The following is a 25,405-nucleotide window of genomic DNA, read 5'->3' as shown; positions in this document are numbered from 1 at the left end:
GAGTGGCCAGACTGCCCGGAGATGTCAGAGTGGCCAGACTGCCCGGAGATGTCAGAGTGGCCAGACTGCCCGGAGCTGCCAGAGTGGCCAGACTGCCCGGAGCTGCCAGAGTGGCCAGACTGCCCCGAGCTGCCAGAGTGGCCAGACTGGCCCGAGCTGCCAGAGTGGCCAGACTGCCCCGAGCTGCCAGAGTGGCCAGACTGCCCCGAGCTGCCAGAGTGGCCAGACTGCCCGGAGCTGCCAGAGTGGCCAGACTGCCCCGAGCTGCCAGAGTGGCTAGACTGGCCCGAGCTGCCAGAGTGGCCAGACTGCCCCGAGCTGCCAGAGCTGCCAGACTGCCCCGAGCTGCCAGAGTGGCCAGACTGCCCCGAGCGGCCAGACTGCCCCGGGCGGCCAGACTGCCCCGAGCTGCCAGACTGCCCCGAGCTGCCAGAGTGGCCCGACTGCCTGGAACGGCCAGAACCGGAGCCACCTCCAGATATAGGTGGGTTGGGGAGGGGGGGGTGTAGCACAGTGCCGTTGTTGACGGCAGCCACCCTCCCTTCCCTCCCTTTAGTAGGGGGGAATTTTTGTTTTGTTGTTGTTTGGGGTTGTTTTTCTTAAGGTGCTTCCGGGGTTAGCACCTTTAAGGGGGGGGGGGGGTACTGTCACGTCCTGGCCAGTATAAGGGTTAATTGGTATTGTAGTTTGGTCAGGATGTGGCAGAGGGTATTTGTTTTATGTAGTTCAGGGTGGTGTTTTTGTTGTAAGGGCATTTGATTTAGTATTCCGGGGGTTTTGGGCACTGTTTGAGTTTCACGTATTTCTATGTTGATCTAGTTAGTTGTATGTCTATGTTTGGTTAATTGGGGTGGACTTCCAATTGAAGGCAGCTGTGTGGTGTTGCCTTTGATTGGAAGTCCTATATTAGTTGGGTGTGTTTGTCTGTTTAATTGTGGGATTTGGAGATTGTTCTGAGTTTAGCCTTGTGCCTTGCCAGACTGTGTTTTGATCGTTCGTTCTCTTTTTTGTTATTTTTGGTGTTCATTTTGGAGTCAATAAACCTCAAGATGAGCTTACACATACCTGCTGCGTTTTGGTCCTCCTTAACCAACGACAACCGTGACAGTGAGGAAGCATTTTTGAAAACCAAGGAAACTCCTAAAATCTGAGCCACTGACGAACTTTGAACCGTCATTGCCCATCCAACTACCTTGTGATGCTAGTCCATATGGTGTAGGTGCAGTTGTGTGCGATATCATGCCTTCTGGTGAAGAGATCGCGACCGCTTTCACATCATGGACATTGAACAAAGGAGAAAGTAACTAAGCACAGATAGAACGGAAAGTCCTAGACATTGTTTTTGTAGTGCGTAAAATTCGTAAAAAATGTATGTAAGAGGGGAAGAGATGTACATTAAGGTTAAACCTTTCGCAACTCCTTACTTACCTTAGTTGTATGAGCAAAGCATCATGGAAATTATTGTGTAGATGGTTGAATTCTTGGGAGAGAGAGTTTTGCTGATGAAGTACTGGCAAGGAATCGCAGACCTCACCTACGACCTTCCTCAGTAGCCGAGATGATAGGATCCCTGCTCTTTCTCCCAGCTCTTCCAACGATCTGCTCCTGCTCCGTATCAGACGACCCAGCTTGATACACCCCACACCTAACAGGCATGAACGTAGGCTGACTGAACCCATAGCACAGGACTGGATGACAGTGTTATAAAAAAGAGGCTCTTCATAAAGCCACATCCCTGGTGGGGTGCCGGCCTTACGGGACATGTCGAAAACTCTCTAAGCCTGCATAACAGACTCATAGAATGGAGTCAGGCCAGACAAATCACCCCCCTCTAGCTTTAAGAAGAAAAGGTGCTTGTCTAAGCCCAAACAACCCGCTCTCCTCATCAATGTGTAGGCTGAGTCGACCCAGCTAGAACCGTCTCTGTACAACAGTCTCTGGGCTGCTTGAAGCCGGAATGCCATGATCCTAGAAGAAATGTCCACCAGTCCTTGCCAACCCTTGTGGCAGGTACAGGGCTGCAGCTTTAATCAAATGTTGTCCAGACCAGAAAAAAATGACAAGGGTCCTCTGAAGCTCTTGTATCAGACCCCCCAGTGGCTGTAAAATCATTAGTCTGTGCCATAGGGTAGAGGCAGCTAGGTTATTGGATGCCAGCACCCTTCCCCTATAAGACAGCTGGGGTAGCACTCATTTCCACCCAGACAATATGGCACACACCTTCACCACACCCTTCCAGTTCTTTTTTTGAAAGACATCAGAGCCTAGAAAGAAAAAAAAGTCTTTATCCCATCTCTGCCCCACTGAAGCCCCCCCGGCTAACCGTGGAGCAGACCCTATCTGAAACTGACCTGCCCACAGTAATTCACTCTTTTCTCAATTAACTCTAGATGAGGAGGCCCCCTCATACACCTTTAAAGCGTTTGAGAGAACCTTAAAATCCTCACCATCTGTAATAAAAACGGTCATGTCATCGGCATACGCAGACAGTGCTATCGTGGGACCCTTCATAACCCCTGGCACAGAGAAACCAGTAAGCCTTGCTCTTAAAAAACGAATCATTGGTTCAATTGCCAGCCAATATAACTGTCCTGAAATTGGGCATCTCTGCCTAATATCCCTTTGGATGGGGATAGCACCATCTGTTTGCGTTGCAATGTCAACTGTCCTAGTGGTTAAAAGAAAAGTTCTAGCAGCATCCATATCCTTGAGGGTAGCAAAGCGAGACCTAATCAAGACACCCTTCACTCTTTCATGTAAAAACTACCTCAGTTCATGTCTCTTGTCCTGTAAGTTCATGACTAGTCCATTCTGAGTGAGCAACTTCAATTCAATAGATTTTATGTCCTGTTCCAGGGCCCTGATAGTCTCTTTAACTTCAATACTAGACAATCTCAAGGACTCAAAATTCAATATAATAACCCTCCATTTTTCCCAAAACAACAAACACTTTTCACAAGACTTGGCATCATGTAATAACTTAACATGAAAATACCAATAAGGTGATGACCTTCGTGGACAGGACAATATCAACAGTAACAATATGGTGATCAAAAAAACCCACAGGAGTAATGTCACACCTTACAACCCTACCACAGTAGTGCTCAGATACATACAACCTGTCTAACCTTCCAACCATACCACAGTAGTGCTCAGATACATACAACCTGTCTAACCTTCCAACCCTACTACAGTAGTGATCAGATACATACAACCTGTCTAACCTTCCAACCCTACTACAGTAGTGATCAGATACATACAACCTGTCTAACCTTCCAACCCTACTACAGTAGTGATCAGATACATACAACCTGTCTAACCTTCCAACCCTACTACAGTAGTGATCAGATACATACAACCTGTCTAACCTTACAACCCTACCACAGTAGTGATCAGATACATACAACCTGTCTAACCTTCCAACCCTACTACAGTAGTGATCAGATACATACAACCTGTCTAACCTTCCAACCCTACTACAGTAGTGATCAGATACATACAACCTGTCTAACCTTCCAACCCTACTACAGTAGTGATCAGATACATACAACCTGTCTAACCTTCCAACCCTACTACAGTAGTGATCAGATACATACAACCTGTCTAACTACAACCCTACCACAGTAGTGATCAGATACATACAACCTGTCTAACCTTCCAACCCTACTACAGTAGTGATCAGATACATACAACCTGTCTAACCTTCCAACCCTACTACAGTAGTGATCAGATACATACAACCTGTCTAACCTTCCAACCCTACTACAGTAGTGATCAGATACATACAACCTGTCTAACCTTCCAACCCTACTACAGTAGTGCTCAGATACATACAACCTGTCTAACCTTCCAACCCTACTACAGTAGTGATCAGATACATACAACCTGTCTAACCTTACAACCCTACCACAGTAGTGATCAGATACATACAACCTGTCTAACCTTCCAACCCTACTACAGTAGTGATCAGATACATACAACCTGTCTAACCTTCCAACCCTACTACAGTAGTGATCAGATACATACAACCTGTCTAACCTTCCAACCCTACTACAGTAGTGATCAGATACATACAACCTGTCTAACCTTCCAACCCTACTACAGTAGTGATCAGATACATACAACCTGTCTAACTACAACCCTACCACAGTAGTGATCAGATACATACAACCTGTCTAACCTTCCAACCCTACTACAGTAGTGATCAGATACATACAACCTGTCTAACCTTCCAACCCTACTACAGTAGTGATCAGATACATACAACCTGTCTAACCTTCCAACCCTACTACAGTAGTGCTCAGATACATACAACCTGTCTAACCTTCCAACCCTACTACAGTAGTGATCAGATACATACAACCTGTCTAACCTTCCAACCCTACTACAGTAGTGATCAGATACATACAACCTGTCTAACCTTCCAACCCTACTACAGTAGTGCTCAGATACATACAACCTGTCTAACCTTCCAACCCTACTACAGTAGTGATCAGATACATACAACCTGTCTAACCTTCCAACCCTACTACAGTAGTGATCAGATACATACAACCTGTCTAACCTTCCAACCCTACTACAGTAGTGATCAGATACATACAACCTGTCTAACCTTCCAACCCTACTACAGTAGTGCTCAGATACATACAACCTGTCTAACCTTCCAACCCTACTACAATAGTGATCAGATACATACAACCTGTCTAACATTCCAACCCTACTACAGTAGTGCTCAGATACATACAACCTGTCTAACCTTCCAACCCTACTACAGTAGTGCTCAGATACATACAACCTGTCTAACCTTCCAACCCTACTACAGTAGTGATCAGATACATACAACCTGTCTAACCTTCCAACCCTACTACAGTAGTGATCAGATACATACAACCTGTCTAACCTTCCAACCCTACTACAGTAGTGATCAGATACATACAACCTGTCTAACCTTCCAACCCTACCACAGTAGTGCTCAGATACATACAACCTGTCTAACCTTCCAACCCTACTACAGTAGTGCTCAGATACATACAACCTGTCTAACATTCCAACCCTACTACAGTAGTGATCAGATACAGACAACCTGTCTAACCTTCCAACCCTACTACAGTAGTGATCAGATACATACAACCTGTCTAACCTTCCAACCCTACTACAGTAGTGATCAGATACATACAACCTGTCTAACCTTCCAACCCTACCACAGTAGTGATCAGATACATACAACCTGTCTAACCTTCCAACCCTACTACAGTAGTGATCAGATACATACAACCTGTCTAACCTTCCAACCCTACTACAGTAGTGCTCAGATACATACAACCTGTCTAACCTTCCAACCCTACTACAGTAGTGATCAGATACATACAACCTGTCTAACCTTCCAACCCTACTACAGTAGTGCTCAGATACATACAACCTGTCTAACCTTCCAACCCTACTACAGTAGTGATCAGATACATACAACCTGTCTAACCTTCCAACCCTACTACAGTAGTGATCAGATACATACAACCTGTCTAACCTTACAACCCTACCACAGTAGTGATCAGATACATACAACCTGTCTAACCTTCCAACCCTACTACAGTAGTGCTCAGATACATACAACCTGTCTAACCTTCCAACCCTACTACAGTAGTGCTCAGATACATACAACCTGTCTAACCTTCCAACCCTACTACAGTAGTGATCAGATACATACAACCTGTCTAACCTTCCAACCCTACTACAGTAGTGCTCAGATACATACAACCTGTCTAACCTTACAACCCTACCACAGTAGTGATCAGATACATACAACCTGTCTAACCTTCCAACCCTACTACAGTAGTGCTCAGATACATACAACCTGTCTAACCTTCCAACCCTACTACAGTAGTGATCAGATACATACAACCTGTCTAACTACAACCCTACCACAGTAGTGATCAGATACATACAACCTGTCTAACCTTCCAACCCTACTACAGTAGTGCTCAGATACATACAACCTGTCTAACCTTCCAACCCTACTACAGTAGTGCTCAGATACATACAACCTGTCTAACCTTCCAACCCTACTACAGTAGTGATCAGATACATACAACCTGTCTAACCTTCCAACCCTACTACAGTAGTGATCAGATACATACAACCTGTCTAACCTTCCAACCCTACTACAGTAGTGATCAGATACATACAACCTGTCTAACCTTCCAACCCTACTACAGTAGTGATCAGATACATACAACCTGTCTAACCTTCCAACCCTACCACAGTAGTGATCAGATACATACAACCTGTCTAACCTTCCAACCCTACTACAGTAGTGATCAGATACATACAACCTGTCTAACCTTCCAACCCTACTACAGTAGTGATCAGATACATACAACCTGTTTAACCTTCCAACCCTACTACAGTAGTGCTCAGATACATACCACCTGTCTAACCTTGCTGCACTGACACGACCTTCATTAACTTTTAGCCATGTGTACTGCCTAACTTTTGCATTCCTGACTCTCCACACATCAGAAAGCTCAAACTCAGTTAATAGACCAGACAGACAAGTGGCTGACCGCAGGTGAGGTTCTTCAGCGGTGTGATCAACAGTAAAATCCACCGTACAGTTCCAGTCCCCCCCTAAAACCATACACCCCTCTTGGTCACACTGTCTTAAGGTTTCCTTTATTTGATCAAATACAGCAATACGCTCTGTACCCTCATTAGGAGCATAAACATAAAACATATGAAAAATCTCTGTTGTAGATACCAGTCACCCCTAAACCTGAGGAAAACAAAATTGCCACCCCAGCAATGAAATTTGTACCATAACTGAGTATATGTTGCCCCTCCCACCGCATACCCCAGTCAACCTCATTAGCCTCATCACTATGTATCTCCTGTAGAAAAACTACATTAAGCCTTTTCTGTTTTATTACTTCTAATACCCAAGCCCTCTTATTTCTGTCCCTTCCACCATTAATATTGAGAGAACCTACCCTTAGTACCTCCATATAGAAAAGAGAACCTACCCTTAGTACCTCCATATAGAAAAGAGAACCTACCCTTAGTACCTCCATATAGAAAAGAGAACCTACCCTTAGTACCTCCATATAGAAAAGAGAACCTACCCTTAGTACCTCCATATAGAAAAGAGAACCTACCCTTAGTACCTCCATATAGAAAAGAGAACCTACCCTTAGTACCTCCATATAGAAAAGAGAACCTACCCTTAGTACCTCCATATAGAAAAGAGAACCTACCCTTTGTACCTCCATATAGAAAAGAGAACCTACCCTTAGTACCTCCATATAGAAAAGAGAACCTACCCTTAGTACCTCCATATAGAAAAGAGAACCTACCCTTTGTACCTCCATATAGAAAAGAGAACCTACCCTTAGTACCTCCATATAGAAAAGAGAACCTACCCTTAGTACCTCCATATAGAAAAGAGAACCTACCCTTAGTACCTCCATATAGAAAAGAGAACCTACCCTTAGTACCTCCATATAGAAAAGAGAACCTACCCTTTGTACCTCCATATAGAAAAGAGAACCTACCCTTAGTACCTCCATATAGAAAAGAGAACCTACCCTTAGTACCTCCATATAGAAAAGAGAACCTACCCTTTGTACCTCCATATAGAAAAGAGAACCTACCCTTAGTACCTCCATATAGAAAAGAGAAAGGAAAAACGGAGAAACCACAGAGAAACCAGACAAAGAGAAATAAGCACACTATGAGGCATGATAATTATCATTGTTTTAAGTTTCTCTTAACCTTACCACATTTCCCACTACCTTTTGTTGCCGTGAGCAGTAACAAATTCCCTCAAGTGGAAATGCTTCTTCACACTCAACTGGTCTAACCCCACTGTCTTCTGTAACACCACAGCTGACCTCACAAACTTATCAACAACAACAAAAAATCTGCCAATTTAACAAATTTCACAAAAGCCTGGTCCAGGAACCCATTTACCTCATCTAGATTGTAAATTGAGTCGTTGCCAGCTTCTATCATATCAGCAGGGATATCAGAAATGTCCATATCCTTCTCCTGATCCTTCTCAACTGAGGCCACAGACCCCTGACTCCCCTCTGCCACATCCCTCTCCATTATGAGCAATGAGGTACAGGAGGGGGTTCAGGTGGGGCTAGTTTCCCAGGCAGTGGAGGAGATGCCCGGTACGAGTGATAGGGTGCAAGAAAACTAACTCCAGACACCACTTGCACTCGCTCATACAATTCCCAGCATGCACCAAACACTCCCAGCATGCAGAGAGAGAGAGAGAGAGAGAGAAAGAGTGCTCCCTTTCCACTACTAGCAAGAATAAGAGTAGTCACCGGGACAAGTGCGCTCTCACAGTTTGTGTGTGTGTAATTGTCCATGGTTTTTGTGTTTGTACATTCTTATGTTTGTTTTTCCACACCTTTCCTTTAGACACACACAGACACAACCCAGGTAGAACATAATGTTCTGAGAACCATATTTTGAGCTTGGTAAGAGCGTGGTTGTCCTATGTTTCTTTATCTTCTGTGAATGGTGCAGGATAGTTTTCTTCTGGGAATGGTGCAGGATAGTTTTCTTCTGGGAATGGTGCAGGATAGTTTTCTTCTGGGAATGGTGCAGGATAGTTGCTTGGCTTTGGAACATTCTGAGAAAATCTTAGGAAATGGTCAACAACAACAAAAATAGTATGGTATTTCATTACTTTAACAGAACGTTTCCGAAAAGTTCAAGCATGGATACATTTAATTTGACAAATTATAATGTTCTAGGAACATTCTCCAACTGGTTTGACATTGGGAATGTTCTCAAATAGTTCAGAAAATGTTAAGAAACAACATTCTTCTGAGGAATTTCAGTACTTCAGCATAACGTTTCCCACAGGTTTTCTCATGGTTCTATTTAAAGTCATGTTCTCAAATTGTTCAGAGAACCTTAAGAAAACTTTCCATAAAAAAGCACAAGACAGCTTTAGTAACTTTCAGAGATCATCAAAGAATGTTATTTAAAAACATATACATTCTGTTCTCAGCATCAACAAAACTATCTCTATCCTCCCGCTTGTTAAGTGTGTTCAGGTGTGTTGTCCGCACCCACTAATTGGTCACACTGGATCTTAATGAATGCTTATTTCCTTTGAAATGGGGTCTGTTTGAATAGACTAAAATGAACAGCTTTGTATGCGTAAAAAAACAAGGCATGTGTAGAGGACATGAGTCAGTCATGGTCACGTGATGTGGTAGTCCCACCTGAGAACTTCAAAACCAGTGTCTGCCCTCCACCCAAGAGGGAATTTTGTCTTGGTCTAATGGTTTAAGATGTTGGTTGTTCCTGTGGGAGACCTGGGTTCATATACCGCGTGTTACACATGCTAGCTCCATCCTGGTGGTGCAGTGAACTATTTCCATGGATAGACAACCTAAGACTATAATTTAGAATGTCACTGATGCCATGTCACAATACAAAATAAATGTATTTGCATGATTAATTCCTAAGGAAAATCATTTCCATGTGTCCTACCCCAAAATAAGATAGCAGTGTTATTATTGAACAATTCTGTGAAAGTTTTAAGGAGGTTATTAAAAAACCTCCAAATAACCTATAATTTCTATTCTCATATCGTTACAAGGAATCAGAGTAAAACATTCTCAGAACTTCCCTGCAACTTAAAAATAAAGGTTCACAGAAAAGGCTATATTTTCACTTCTGTTCTCAGAACGTTTAAAAAACGTTCAGTTTTACTGGTCAGGAAACATATGGCTTCGTTCCAACAACCAATATGAAACCAAAAACATGCGTTCTCACAAATTCCAAGGAACTAAATCTGCTAGCTGGGAATTCTGATACACTCAGAGACACACACAAACTCACATGCACACACACTTCTGTGTTTTTTATGTTTATGCTTGGGAATCAGAGAACACTCCAAACATTATTCATGTTCATTACAGGCTTCAAGTGATCCTGTATGAACTCTCTCCCTGCCTCCATACCTCCCCTCCTTCTCTCCCTCTTTCTTTCCCAGCCCTCCATCCTGGAACCGCTCCTTACGTCTTCTCAGCTCACAAAGGCTCTTTTTTTCTTTGGCCCACTCCTTTTTCTCTCTTCTGTCTCTCCTCTCACCTGCCTCCTCTAACAGATGTAGAATCTTAATTTGAGAATTTCCCTGCACAGCAGGAAATGCAAACTTGTAGTGTATTCAGTGTATTCACAGTTTAGAAAGGCTTTTTAAGTTTGTAATTTCCACTTTTTCAGAACAAAAGATGGACTTGATTTTCCCTAATGAAAAATGTATCAACCCCTACAAAACAAATGTCCATTAATTATAATCCTCATAATAATTCACATTTCCTGTTGCTGCAGGATTATTTTCCTGCTGTAGCAAACTGGCTCAAATTAAGATCCTACATACTGTATGTACCAATAACCTGGGCCTGAGAGCATAGGGTATAGTGCCTCTCAGTGTGTTAGCTTAGCAAGCCTTTATCCCTGAACCTTCTCATCAAACACGATCAGGTCACAGTCGAGCACGGTCAGTCCACGGTTAAATACAGTCTTTGTGTGGTGGAAAGCGTTTGTTCTGACAGCATGAAGAAGGTGTACAGCCTGGTCAATTTGAACAAAACCAAGGAACAGAAGGCAGTTCAGTCCATCTGTATCAAGGTATCTCTGTTGTAGTCTATAGTATCTGTAGTTCTATCAATCTTTATCAAGGTATCTCTGTTCTAGACTCTGTCGCTGGTCTCTTTATTACAGTCAATCTGTATCAAGGCACACTAAACGAGCACAAGTATGTGGACACCTACTTGTCGAACATCTCATTCCAAAATCATGGGCATTAATATGGAGTTGGTCCACCCTTTGCTGCTATAACAGCCTCCCCTCTTCTGGGAAGGCTTACCACTAGATGTTGGAACATTGCTGCAGGAACTTGCTTCGCCTCAGCCACAAGAGTATTAGTGAGGTTGGGCACTGATGTTGGGCGATTAGGACTGGCTTGCAGTCGGCGTTCCAATTCATCCCACAGGTGTTCGATGGGGTTGAGGTCAGGGCTCTGTGCAGGCCAGTCAAGTTCTTCCACACCGATCTCAACAAACCATTTCTGTATGGACCTTGCTTTGGGTACGGGGGCATTGTCATGCTGAAACAGGAAAGGGCTTTCACCAAACTGTTGCCACAAAGTTGGAAGCACAGAATCATCTAGAATGTCATTGTATACTGTAGCATTAAGATTTCCCTTCACTGGAACTAAGGGGCCTAGCCAGAACCATAAAAAACAGCCCCAGACCATTATTCCTCCTCCACCAATCTTTACAGTTGGCACTTTACATTGTGGCAGGTAGCGTTCTCCTGGCATTTGCCAATCCCAGATTCGTCTGTCGGACTGCCAGATGGTGAAGTGTGATTCATCACTACAGAGAACGCGTTTCCACTGCTCCAGAGTCCAATGGTGGTGAGCTTTACACCACTCCATCCGACACTTGGCATTGCGCATGTTGATCTTAGGCTTGTGTGCAGCTGCTCGGCCATGGAAACCCCTTTCATTAAGCTCCCAAAGAACAGTTATTGTGCTGAAGTTGCTTCCAGAGGCAGTTTGGAACTCGATAGTGAGTGTTTTCAGACGATTATTACGCGCTATGGGCTTCAGCACTCGTTAGTTCCGTTCTATGAGCTTGTGTGGCCTACCACCTCGTGGCTGAGCCGTTGTTGCTCCAAGACTTTCCACTTCACAACAACAGCACTTACAGTTGACCTGGGCAGCTCTAGCAGGGCAGAAATTTGATGAACTGACTTGTTGGAAAGGTGACATGCTATGATGGTGCCACGTTGAAAGTCACTGAGCTCTCCAGTAAGGCCATTCTACTGTCAATGTTTGTCTATGGAGATTGCATGGCTGTGGGCTTGATGTTATACACCTGTCAGCAACAGCTGTGGCTGAAATAGCCGAATCCACTAATTTGAAGGGGTGTCCACATACTTTTGTATATACAGTGCATTCGGAACGTATTCAGACACCTGGCCTTTTCCACATTTTGTTACGTTACAGCCTTATTCTAAAATTTATTAAATAATTTTCCCCCTCATCAATCTACACACAATACCCCATAATGACAATGAAAAAACTGTTTTTTAGATTTTTTTGCAAATGTATAAAAACAAAAAAAAACTGAAATATCACATTTACATAAGTATTCAGACCCTTTAATCAGTACTTTGATGAAGCACCTTTGGCAGCGATTACAGCCTCGAGTCTTCTTTGGCATGACGCTACAAGCTTGGCAAACCTGTATTAGGGGAGTTTCTACCATTCTTCCCCGTAGATTCTCTTAAGCTCTGTTAGGTTGGATGGGGAGCGTCGCTGCACAGCTATTTTCAGGTCTCTCCAGAGATGTTCGATCAGGTTCATGTCCGGGCTCTGACTGTGCCACTCAAGGACATTCAGAGACTTGTCCCGAAGCCACTCCTGCATTGTCTTTGCTGGGTGCTTAAGGTCGTTGTCCTGTTGGAAGGTGAACCATCGGCCCAGTTTGAAGTCCTGGGCGCTCTGGAGCAGGTTTTCATCAAGGATCTCTCTGTTCTAGTCTCTGGTATCTCTAGTTCAGTCAATCTGTATCAAGGTATCTTTGTATCCTCCCCAGGTTGAATTACTTCTTCCTCTCTGTGGGGAAGGTACCAATAGCTCTGCTGTATGTGATTTAGTTATTTGAGAGTGGATTAGTTGCACCCAGAGTGTGGATCCGAATTTCTCCTGGCCCATAGAGTACATTCAAGGTAAGGGCACGCATAAGTAATTTCATAATTTGCGGTGAACTACACCTTTAAATCAGAGCCTTTAATTAAATAACATTTATCTGTCCGTTCATCTTTAATCACAGTGGCTCAGATTATCCCTCTCTGGGGACTGTCGTCATTAACTCGTGCTCTCTTATGATTTGAGGCCATTCAGTTCGGTATCCTTCCTTGTGTGTGAAAGATCAAGCAGCAGTTTGAGTTCTGAGTATACTCAGCATTGCCCTGCACTGTTTCTCAGGGGAAAGGCTACTAGTGTTAGAAAAATGCGTCGGGTTGATGTAGTCCTTTGAATCAGGTCAGCTCATTTAAGTGCAGGCAGTATTTACCTTTCTGTTCGATGTCAACAAGTCAGTGAGTGAGTGTATTCTGCTTCAACAAGCCGCAGTATCTACATAGGAAGAGAGCCTTATGTGTCTGGTTAGTACATAGGATCAGTGAGTTCTACAGTCTTTCTACAGTTTGTACAGAGTTCTACCTCCGATATCCATCCCCTCACTTTCCCCAGCAATGTTAACTCATCCTGTATGGTTTGTGTTCTTATCATGCTATTGCTGTTATTATTATTGGTTACTATGGGGTCTCACAGGTTTCTATGTTTACACCACAGGCTGAGCAGAAACAACCCCCAGCCCCTTCCCCAAGGCTCTACCTTCCTGTTGTATTCACACCTGAAGTGATCAGATAGGGCAGATTCCTCCACAGCTGTAGGGGTCTAGTGGAAGGGAATAGGGGCGGTTCAGGGTCAGGGCTGTTTTGTCATCAAATCAAAGTTTATTTGTCACATGCACTGAATACAACAGGTGTAGACCTTACAGTGAAATGCTTACTTACAAGCCCTAACCAACAGTGTAATCTTTAAGTAAAATGTAGGTAATAGATAAACAATAGATAAGTAGAGAAAAAAAAGAAAAAAGGAAAATAACAGTAGCGAGGCTACATTGGGGGGTACCAGTACAGACTCAATGTGCGGGGGCACCGGTTAGTCGGGCTAATTGAGGTAATATGTACATGTAGGTATAGTTAAAGTGATTATGCATAGATGATAAACAGAGTGTAGCAGCACGCGTCACTGCGGCGTGACACAATGCAAATAGTCTGGGTAGCCATTTGATTACCTGTTCAGGAGTTGTATGGCTTGGGGGTAAAAGCTGTTAAGAAGCCTTTTGGACCTAGACTTGGCGCTCCGGTACCGCTTGCCATGTGGCAGCAGAGAGAACAGTTTATGACTGGGGTGGCTGGGGTCATTGACAATTTTTAGGGCCTTTCTCTGACACCGCCTGGTGTAGAGGTCCTGGATGGCAGGCAGCTTAGCTCCAGTGATGTACTGGGCCGTACGCACTACCCTCTGTAGTGCCTTGCGGTCGGAGGCCGAGCAGTTGCCATACCAGGCAGTGATGCAACCAGTCAGGATGCTCTCAATGTTGCAGCTGTAGAACCTTTTGAGGATCTGAGGACCCATGCCAAATCTTTTCAGTCTCCTGAAGGGAAATAGGAGAAGGTTCATGGGAAGATGGTGCCCTGTGTGAGTTTGTTTGTGGACAAATGAACTCTTTAGAAACACTGGCCTCCTGTGGCAGCCCAGAGGAACCATCCCATGGCTCAGTTCAGCTGCTCAGACAGGGCAGCAATACAGTACAAATACATGTAGGCAACAATACAGTAAATACCATACAAATGGTTTATAACTGAAATATCTCTGATTAGAGTTACACATTGGGCTTGTTTGACATTCTGTAACTCTCTATGTGCATCTCTCTCTGAGTGCTCACCATGAGCAAGGAATAGGACAGGACAGAAATGTGAGCTATTCATGTGAGAATCTCTCTTGAGGAAGTACAGTAATTTAACATGAGAAACTTAGCCATGAGAAACTGCTTCTTAGCCTGCGTTTACACAGGCATCCCAATTCTGATATTTTTTTTATGAATTGGTCTTTTGACCAATCAGGTCAGCTCTGAAAAAGATCTGATGTGAAAAGTTCTGATGTGATTGGTCAAAAGACCAATTTGTCGAAAAAAAAGAATTGGGCTGCCTGTGTAAACGTAGCCATATTGACCCTCATTATAAACCATTAGAAACACTGTGAGGTTAATTACCCTTAATGAGGCAGCTCTTAACGAGGCAGCTCTTAACGAGGTAGTAAGTGGACAGTTTGATCCTGAGCAGCACATATGGCCTTTACGAGTCTTATGATCAACCCGTTAACCATTGGAGGGTGATTGAGGGTGATACAGGCAGGGTACGTTTCTGATTTAAAAAATAAGTAGTATTGTGCAGCCCTCACCAAATGATACATTCTGGTGAAGGGAAAGGGTCTATGGGTAGAAATGGAAAGTGTCAACAAATCAGAAACAGACCTAGATTAGATGGGAAGGATGAAAACCAGCAGTGCTGCAAACCTCAAGGTTTGAATAGCCCTGGGCTAGGGGAAGGGGACTAACGGTAAAAATGGAATGTGTCCTTGAGTGGGGGATCTGAAGTCAGCATCGTTGTAGAAATGGAATGTGGCCCGTTGTGGGGGATCTGAAGTCAGGAATTCAGCTCCACAGACTTCTGACTGACCTACGACCCTTATCAGCTAATCCTATTAAGAGCTGCCAACTCAGCTCCACTCGGACCGCATGAGACAAGGGGTGTACCCACGGCCTCACACGAGTGTGTGGGTGTGCATGTGTGAGGGGGGTCAAGCCAGAAAACTATTCTGAGAGTATTAGACTGTAAAGGGGTGTGTGTGTGTGTGTGTGTGTGTGTGTGTGTGTGTGTGTGTGTGTGTGTGTGTGTGTGTGTGTGTGTGTGTGTGTGTGTGTGTGTGAGTGTGAGTGCAACCCAGGTCTCAGAGCATTTTGTATTATTCTGTATGTAAATCCGAGACACTCAATTTAGTATGACATGTTTCATATGGTATGTATTAACTTGTGGATGTCCATCATCCATTTTGTATGATATGTCACGAATTACAATTCATGTTATATGTTACAAATTTGAAAAACGTACAATATGTTATGAATTTGCAAAACGTATGATATGTTACGAATTCTAGCTAGGTGGCTAATGTTAGCTAGCTGGCTAACATTCGCTAGGCTAGGGTTAGGAGTTAGGGTTAAGTTTAGGAGTTAGGTTAAAGGTTTAAGGTTAAGGGAAGGGTTAGCTAAAAGGGTTAAGGATAGGGTTAGGGGAAGTTAGCTAAAAGGTTAGCTAAAAGGGTTAAGGTTTGAGTTATGGTTAGGGGAAGGGTTAGCTAACATGCTAAGTAGCTGCAAAGTAGCAAGTAGTTGAAAAGTGCTAATTAGTTAAAATGTTGTCCATGATGCGTTGCTAGACGTTTGCATTATACACCAGACCAACCACCCTACTTTCATTTTTTCCTTAAGTAACCATCTGTTTTATGTAACCATACCAAACATAACATATCATACTCATTTGAGTATCCCAGAATGACATGTACTATGTTACGTCTAGTATATGAGACCAGGCTGATGTGTGTGTGTGTCACTTTGGAATGGAGTATTAGGTAGAACAGAGCCCGGTGGGTGGGGAGTTTTAAGGAGAGTGGTGCACGACTTTAAAAAGAACAGTCCTAGCACCTAACCTAACCAGACTATGCTACCAGGCTGGACGAGATTGGACTGGAATGACCTAACCTAACCAGACTATGCTACCAGGCTGGACGAGATTGGACTGGAATGACCTAACCTAACCAGACTATGCTACCAGGCTGGACGAGATTGGACTGGAATGACCTAACCTAACCAGACTATGCTACCAGGCTGGACGAGATTGGACTGGAATGACCTAACCTAACCAGACTATGCTACCAGGCTGGACGAGATTGGACTGGAATGATCTAGGCTGTACCGAGTGGGAATAAGAGGCAGAGACTGGGGCAGACTGGACTGAACCTGGTTTAACTGAACTAGGCTGAGTGGGTAAAAGAAGCATAGACTGTCAGAGGGAGCAGACAGCAGGCATGGCTAAGTGGGATCCCTCCACCAGCCCGGCCTTCCAACCACCACACTGGATGGTGAGAGGGGGCTATGAAAAGAGAGAGACGTGGATAAGGGAAAGAGAATGAAAGTGGGTGAGTGAGAGACGGTGAGCGTGTTATGAAGAGTGTGTTAGGGAAAGAGGGAAGGTGTGTGTGTGTGAGCTATGGTGAGAGAGTGAGAGAACTATGTGAACCTCTTGAACCTCTTGAACCTCCTGAATCATCTGTGCCTCCTTTTGTGTGTTTTGTTCCTTAAGTTGAGTAAAAAAAGGAGGTTTATATAATGCCTTGGACAATGTGGTGGATATAACTCTGGCTTCCTTCTGAACTTGTTTGTTTCTCTTGCCTCAAAAGTAACTCTCTCCCTCTCTCGCTCTTTCTCTCTCTGCAGCAAATCCAGTTTGCTGATCAGAAACAAGAGTTTAACAAACGTCTCACTAAGACCGGTCGTCACTCCCTGTCCCGCTCCCTCTCCCATTCCTCCACAGACAGCTACAGCTCAGGTATCCACACATGCACCCACTGCTTTTAACCCTTCTTCAGCATGGTGTGTTTTGTCTCTCAGTGTATAGCCGACCCATGTAGCTGGCTGTGGTCACAGCGGCTGGGGAACAGAGGGCTGGTTACATATAGATTAGTCCAAGGCCTTTCTCCTTAGGAGATAAAGTCTTCAGAGGAATTACCATTTTTCATTTACTCCTAATCTGTCCCCTGGGCTGTTCTCAGCCCTTCTGATCTCTGCCTGGGTGGGGTGCCCTACAGCCTACACACTTCAGAGGAGAGAGAGAGGAGGGAGCGAGAGAGAGAGAGCGAGTGATAGGGATGGGGTTGGGGGGGGAGCAGTAATCCAGACTGTACGTAGCATGTTGTTAAACCTCAGACCTGAAAAATCACACAGCTGTTAACTTTTGACTATTTGGTAAAATGAGAGCTTTCAGTGAGCCCTAGATGATTTATCTCATTCATACTGTTTCATTGTGCTTGATGTTGATTACTCTGTCACCCCCTTACCTCCCCTCACACACAAACCCTAAGCTGCGTCGTACACAGACAGTTCAGAGGATGAGATGTCTCCTAGAGACAGGCAGCAGAGGAGCTCTAAGGGACATCAAGACTTCTGCATCAAGAACATCAAACAGGCCAACTTCGGACGCAGGGAGATCGAGATTGCTGAACAAGGTGAGAGGGAATGGAGGGTGTGTGTGCAGGGGCGAAAATCTGATATCAACTTTGGAGGGGACAATTACATGAAATTTTCTCAAGAGCAATTCCTGAGGGGGACACCAAAAGTAGTGCTGTAACACATAGCCTACATTGTAATATGGTAAATGTATATTGAGGAACCAAAGAAATAAGGTGTTTGCCGTACTCCTAACTACCGGTACCCAAAACTACACAACTAATCACAACAGCAATACCATTGCCTTTAACAAATCTTAGTTCAGTCACCAGTTTAAGTTGAGAGTGGGGGTATCCATGCCATTTTCCAATTATGTTCCTATTTTACAAGTCAAAAAAATGTAGAACCTTTCATAATGTTGCCAAACAAAGACTCAACAAACTTACCTGAGACTCCCTGTCTCTGCCAGTCTGTCCCTGCATATCTGTCCCCAACTCTGCTGTCTGTGTGCCATCTGTTGCCTAATGACATCATTGTGAAACATTTCCATTAGAATTTAATTTCTTTCTTATGAACATTTTATCAACTAGTCTTTGAGATATTAGGCTACTAGGGTTCTTACTATGCGTTTTGGTGTATTGAAAAATACTCTGATGTTCGTCTTTTATTTTTCTGCCATTTTTCTACCTGGCTGGCTACACACACACACAGTGTGTAGGTTATTTACAGTAGGAGATGGGCTTCTATCATCTTCAATCATTCTATTTGGGCTTCGATCTAAAAGGTAGCTAGCAAATGTGAAACGGATTAAAATGACAAGAGTTGACAGCTGTATGAGTTCACCATTTACACAACATATGCTGCAACCTTTTGTAATTAAAATAGTTTGTTTCATATTGGCTGGCTTCCAACAATAGCTGAATTTGCAAAGCTAGCGAGCACCAATTCAGTTTCAGTGGTGTTTGCTATAATCTTTGCTACCCGGGTTAAATAAAGGTGAAATAAAATAAATAAATAAAAGTTCACTTGCGACAATTTAGCTTTTGCAACGAGACCATTAAATATATTTAAGACAATGGTAGAAGAGAGTGTAGTTCTGTTCAGTTTGGATTTCAGTTTATCGCTAACCTTATCACAGGGACTTTGAAGCACTAACTTACATCATCTGCATGCTGATTCCATCTTTGACGACGCCACATAAATGGAATAGGTACTAGCTAGCTTAATAGTTCATATTTGCGCGCTAGCTCTGCATATTCAGCTAGTGTGTGTGCGCGATTGACTGGATTAACCTCACGTCAGTTACGTGCATTGAGTGCCTTTCAGACAGTAGATACGACCTCTCTGTTACCTAGCAAGCTAAGGAACTGGCAGTGGATCAAACCATTGTGAGGCAAAGAGTGGGGGGGTTGCAATCTTTTGAAACTTAAAAACGCGCTATTAAGTGTCTATAATCAGCACAATTGCTTTCATTGCGTATTATTAATATTATTTAAATTACATAGTTATGTTTCAGTGATATATTGGGGGGGACAAATCATATTTTTCCCAGGCTGGGGGGGGTCGTGTCCCCCCCGGGATTTCCGCCCCTGTGTGTGTGTGTGTGCATGCGTGCGTGCGTGCGTGCGTGCGTGGTAAAGAGTAAGGTAAGAAAGAGGTTGGGAACATGACTCAAGCTGTGTCGAGTTCTCTCCCTCTTTCTCTCTGTCTCTCACTCTCTCTTTCCCCCCTTCCTCCTATTCCTCCTTCTCCCTTCTCTGTCTGTGTAGAGATGCCTGCTCTGATGGCCCTGAGAAAGAGATCAGGGGGAGAGAAACCGCTGGTTGGAGCTAAAGTAGTGGGCTGCACTCACATCACTGCTCAGACCGCTGTGAGTATGCAAGAAAACACAGACACTGAATCACACACATACACACACCCAAACTGAATTGGTGTGTGTGTGTGTGTGTGTGTGTGTGTGTGTGTGTGTGTGTGTGTGTGTGTGTGTGTGTGTGTGTGTGTGTGTGTGTGTGTGTGTGTGTGTGTGTGTGTGTGTGTGTGTGTGTGCATGTGCATACCTGTAGGTCTTGATGGAGACTCTCTGCGTTGGGGGCTCAGTGTCGCTGGGCAGCCTGTAACATCTACTCCACCCAGAACGCTGTGGCTGCAGCTCTGGCTGAGGGAGGTGAGAGACACGCAGTATTATGCTCTCTCTCTCTCTCTCTCTCTCTCTCTCTCTCTCTCTCTCTCTCTCTCTCATATATTCTTTCTCTCTCTCTCTCATATATTCTCTCTCATATATTCTCTCTCTCTCTCTCTCTATCTCTCTCTCTCAATATCATATATTCTCTCTCTCTCTCTCATATATTCTCTCTCTCTCTCTCTCATATATTCTCTCTCATATATTCTCTCTCTCTATCTCTATCTCTCTCTCTCTCTCATATATTCTCTCTCTCTCAATATCTATCTCTCTCTCTCTCTCTCTCATATATTCTCTCTCTCTCTATCTCTATCTCTCTCTCTCTCTCTCTCTCTCATATATTCTCTCTCTCTCTCTCTCTCTCTCTCTCTCTCTCATATATTCTCTCTCTCTCTCTCTCATATATTCTCTCTCATATATTCTCTCTCTCTCAATATCATATATCTCTCTCTCTCTCTCTCTCATATATTCTCTCTCTCTCTCATATATTCTCTCTCTCTCAATATCATATATCTCTCTCTCTCTCTCTCTCATATATTCTTTCTCTCTCTCTCTCATATATTCTCTCTCATATATTCTCTCTCTCTCTCTCTATCTCTATCTCTCTCTCTCTCTCTCTCATATATTCTCTCTCTGTCTCTCTCAGGCTTCTCTGTGTTTGCATGGAAGGGGGAGTCGGAGGATGACTTCTGGTGGTGTATTGACCGCTGTGTCAGCCTGGAGGCCTGGCAGCCCAACATGGTACAGTACAGTATAGGCCTACCTGTCTCTCTCTTAATGTGATACAGTACAGTATAGGCCTACCTGTCTCTCTCTTAATGTGGTACAGTACAGTATAGGCCTACCTGTCTCTCTCTTAATGTGGTACAGTACAGTATAGGCCTACCTGTCTCTCTCTTAATGTGGTACAGTACAGTATAGGCCTACCTGTCTCTCTCTTAATGTGGTACAGTACAGTATAGGCCTACCTGTATCTCTCTTAATGTGGTACAGTACAGTATAGGCCTACCTGTCTCTCTCTTAATGTGGTACAGTACAGGCCTAGCTCTCACATTAGACAGCTATGATCCGGATGGATAAAGTCATGGGTAGTTTCTGTTTTTCTCAGATCCTGGATGACGGGGGAGACCTGACCCACTGGATCTTTAAGAAATACCCCAACATGTTCAAGATGATCAAGGGGATCGTGGAAGAGAGTGTCACAGGGGTTCACAGGTGGGATTGGAGCATACGTGTCTCTGATTGTTGTGAAATACCTTTTAGATTACAAGACACTCTTATCTAAAACAATGGATATTTCAGGTATGATAAGCCTATTGTTTGCCTTAGTCATTACAACTTGTGTGACTCATGTGAGTCACCTGTGTGAATAAGGACAGCTCATTAAAGCATGTGGCAATATAAATGGAATGAAAGAAGCACTTGTGACATCATTAGACTGGTATACTTTGTCTGTATCCCAATTTACACAATATTCCCTTAAGGACCCTGGTGAAAAGTAGTGCGCTACATAGGTAAAAGGGGACATTTGGGACACAGCCTATGTGTAGTGCTAAGGTAGCAGTGTTCCCCTTCTTCCGAAGGCTGTACCAGCTGTCCAAGGCAGGGAGACTGTGTATCCCTGCTATAAACGTCAATGACTCCATTACTAAACAGAAGTTTGACAACCTCTACTGCTGCAGGGAGTCCATACTGGATGGGTACGTATATGAAAACACACAGGCACAGAATCAACATGCGTGTTTGTGTGTGTGACCTTTGAACTTTTGAGTGTGTAACCTTTGGCCTCCCATCCCTCCCCCAGGTTGAAACGCTCTACAGATGTGATGTTCGGGGGAAAGCAGGTGGTGGTGTGTGGCTATGGAGAGGTCAGTATTTTATTAGCACCTATTAAACACCAAGGTGTAAAGTGTTCTCTCTATGTATTTATTCCATCTGTGTGTACGTATGTTTTCCCCTCCCCTCTCTCCCTCTGGCCAGGTTGGTAAAGGTTGCTCTGCCGCTCTGAAGGCCATGGGCTCAGTAGTGTACGTCACAGAGGTGGACCCCATATGTGCCCTGCAGGCCTGGTATGACGTGTGTGTGTGTGTGTGTGTGTGTGTGTGTGTGTGTGTGTGTGTGTGTGTGTGTGTGTGTGTGTGTGTGTGTGTGTGTGTGGAAATTGGAGTAAGACATGTAGGTATCAGAAGCAGGTCTTGAACTATTTGTGTATATGTCTCCTCTCCCTGCCCCAGCATGGATGGCTTCAGACTGGTCAAGCTCAATGAGGTCATCAGACAGGTGGACCTGGTCATTACCTGCACAGGTAAGACATGATGTCATCACCCACAGAGGTCATGTGAATGGTCCAGTAAAGAGACGGTAGGCTGGGAAAGCCTTTACTCTCACACACACTACAGCTCTGAAGAGTTAGCTATAGAATTACATTACAGTCCTTTTAATGTCAAATATATACCTGTAAGTATATACTCTCCAGTAGGAGTGGTTAAATTGAGCCGGAGCTTCCCGGAACGGGTCAAAGGGAGAGCCAGAACTTTACTGGTTCAAAGAGGAAAGTGAAAAATAAAAAGAAGAACTTAAAATGTGATAAAAGGACACTAAACTGGAATCAGGGTTTAGCCTTATACCTTATGTACGCAATGCAACAATGCTAAGCAAAATGGTGATTCTGCGAGTTATGAATTGACTGCATTGCAATGCGGTTTTCTATAGCTACTTGTAGTTCTTCCATGCCTACGTAGGGTATAAATCAGGCTGTAGGGGTTAGGATTAGGGTTGAGGCTCCGGTTAGGGTAGAACTGAATGTGGACATGAAGCTATGGTTAGGGTTAGGGTTGGGGTTAGGGTTGAGGTTGGTGTTAGGGTAGAACCTGAATGTGGACATGAAACTAGGGTTAGAGTTATGCCAAGATTAGAGTTATGGTTAGGGTTCAGAAACTAGCCCTAACCCTAGTTCCAACCCTAACGCCATCTCCAACCCTAATCCTAACCCCTATATAATAATTTACAATAAACCAGCTATGATGACAGTTTTTTTTTCTTACCTTTATTTTACCAGGCATGTCAATAAGAACTAATTCTTATTTACAATGAAGGCTAGCTACATTATGATAGGCTATGTTAGGTTATAACAGGCTATGACAGTTTATGACAGACTATGAAAGCCTCAGTGTTTGTCTTCAGGCAACAAGAATGTGGTAGCAAGAGAGTACCTGGACAGGATGAAGAACGGCTGCATCGTCTGTAACATGGGACACTCCAACACTGAGATAGACGTGGTGAGGTGTGTGTGTGTGTGTCTGTGTGTGTGTGTGTGTGTGTGTGTGTGTGTGTGTGTGTGTGTGTGTGTGTGTGTGTGTGTGTGTGTGTGTGTGTGTGTGTGTGTGTGTGTGTGTGTGTGTGTGTGTGTGTGTGGATGTAGGATCTTAATTTGATCACTCTTGTTGCTGAGGATTTTCCTGCACAGCATTATTCAAGGAAAAAAAGGCTTCTAAACTTTGTAAATATCAGACTTCATTTGCCCCTAAGGAAAATGTATCAACCCCTACAAAAATGTCAATGAATTATAATCCATCTAATAATTCACATTTCCTGTTGCTGCAGGATACTTTTCCTGCTGTAGAAAACTGGCTCAAATTAACATCCTACATATGTATGTGTCTGCATTTATGTCTGTGTGTGTTTGAGGTTGATAGACTGTGTTTTTCCTCTGTAAGGTGAGTCTGCGGACCCCAGAGTTGACCTGGGAGAAAGTGAGATCACAGGTGGACCATGTCATCTGGCCTGATGGCAAGAGAATAATCTTACTGGCTGAAGTGAGTGTCTGTGTGTGTGTATGCTTGTTGCCTGAGTGTGTGTCAGGTGTGTGATCACTGGTATGTGTATGTGTGTGTTTTCTCAGGGTCGTCTGTTGAATCTGAGCTGCTCCACGGTGCCCACCTTCGTCCTCTCCATCACCGCCACCACACAGGTCTGTCTGTCTCACACAGCAGGGGAACTCATGGTCGCAGCAAACACACAAGCTGTACTGCTGTTTTGTGGAGTGCTACATGTATGCGTTATGAAAAGGGACAGGCCTTTGTATCCACAGTCTCTTTGTAATTTAAATTGTTTCTATGTATACTATTTGTATAACGTAATGTAATGCACTCAGGCACTGGCTCTGATAGAGCTTTATAATGCCCCAGAGGGACGATACAAACGAGACGTCTACCTTCTGCCCAAAAAGATGGGTAAGACACACCACCTCACCTGCCTACTGCTTTGTTACATAGGTTTTGACAGGGTGTACTGTGACTGTGTGGGTGTGGGTGTGTGTGTGTGTGTGTTTTCAGATGAGTTTGTGGCCAGTCTCCACCTGCCAACGTTTGATGCCCACCTCACAGAGCTGACTGATGAGCAGGGAAAATACCTGGGCCTCAGCAAGACCGGACCCTTTAAACCTAACTACTACAGGTGGGGAAACTCTCACACACATACACTCACATCTGCATTTGCATACTCTCACGCATATAATACACATATACACACTAAAATCAACAATGAACATAAACAGTAAAGTAATTTGGTGTTACAGTATGTTCCTGTAAGTGACAGTGAGTGTGTTCATTGCAGATACTAATCTATGGTAGTGAAGACCAAAGATGTACCATACCATCCCAAAGACATATGTGGCTCAGAGGGAGGGAGGACCAGGAGACCTGGCTCAGATTTGTGTTTGTGGGGGAACTATAGCCCAGCAGTGATGGGAAACACCACAACCATGATGTCTGACTGACCTTTAACCTCTGACCTCTGCTGAGCCATCTGACCTCACTGGAGGGCCGTCGTTGGTCTGAGAGAATTGATATGCTGAGAAGCTCTTTTTTTATGTACATACTGTATTATTGTGAACAGAAGCAGAAATGATAATTTCCCACCAGATTCATATCCCAAGGCCAGACTCAGTTGCCGGGTTTGAGTTTTCTATTTTCCATGATTTTTATCTGTTGTCTGAAGTGGCGGGGTTTGGAGGAGGTGTATGTTATTTAGCAGAATCGTACATATAATATCAAGTTGTAATAGAGGAGCACAGATTATCTAATAAAAATAAATCTTACTTTCAATCTTCCCAAAGATATTTAAATAATGTTTAAACTTTCTGAATGTAAACAAAGCAGATAAGTAATAACAAATAGGTTAAAGATTAATAAAATGTTACATTTTACCATATTTTTTTCTCGCGTCTTTTCCAAAGATAAAGTTGTGACCCACCTGCTAGTCAGTCTCATTAACTCTGCTCTCCTCATACAGCGTGTGTCTGTCTCTGTAGTTCTAACTGTAGTTCTAACTGTAGTTC

At 43.8% G+C, this 25,405-nt stretch overlaps 1 pseudogene; it reads left to right on the top strand.

The window, feature by feature from the left end:
* LOC115197295 (putative adenosylhomocysteinase 3) overlaps positions 1-25,172 on the top strand; it is a 45,137-nt pseudogene extending 19,965 nt beyond the window's left edge.
* Positions 25,173-25,405: the final 233 nt, after the last annotated feature.

This window comes from Salmo trutta, chromosome 7 (assembly GCF_901001165.1).
Source record: "Salmo trutta chromosome 7, fSalTru1.1, whole genome shotgun sequence".
Classification (NCBI taxonomy): domain Eukaryota; kingdom Metazoa; phylum Chordata; class Actinopteri; order Salmoniformes; family Salmonidae; genus Salmo; species Salmo trutta.
Note: the sequence above shows the minus strand (reverse complement) of the source record. Positions and strands in the feature narration are given on the sequence as shown.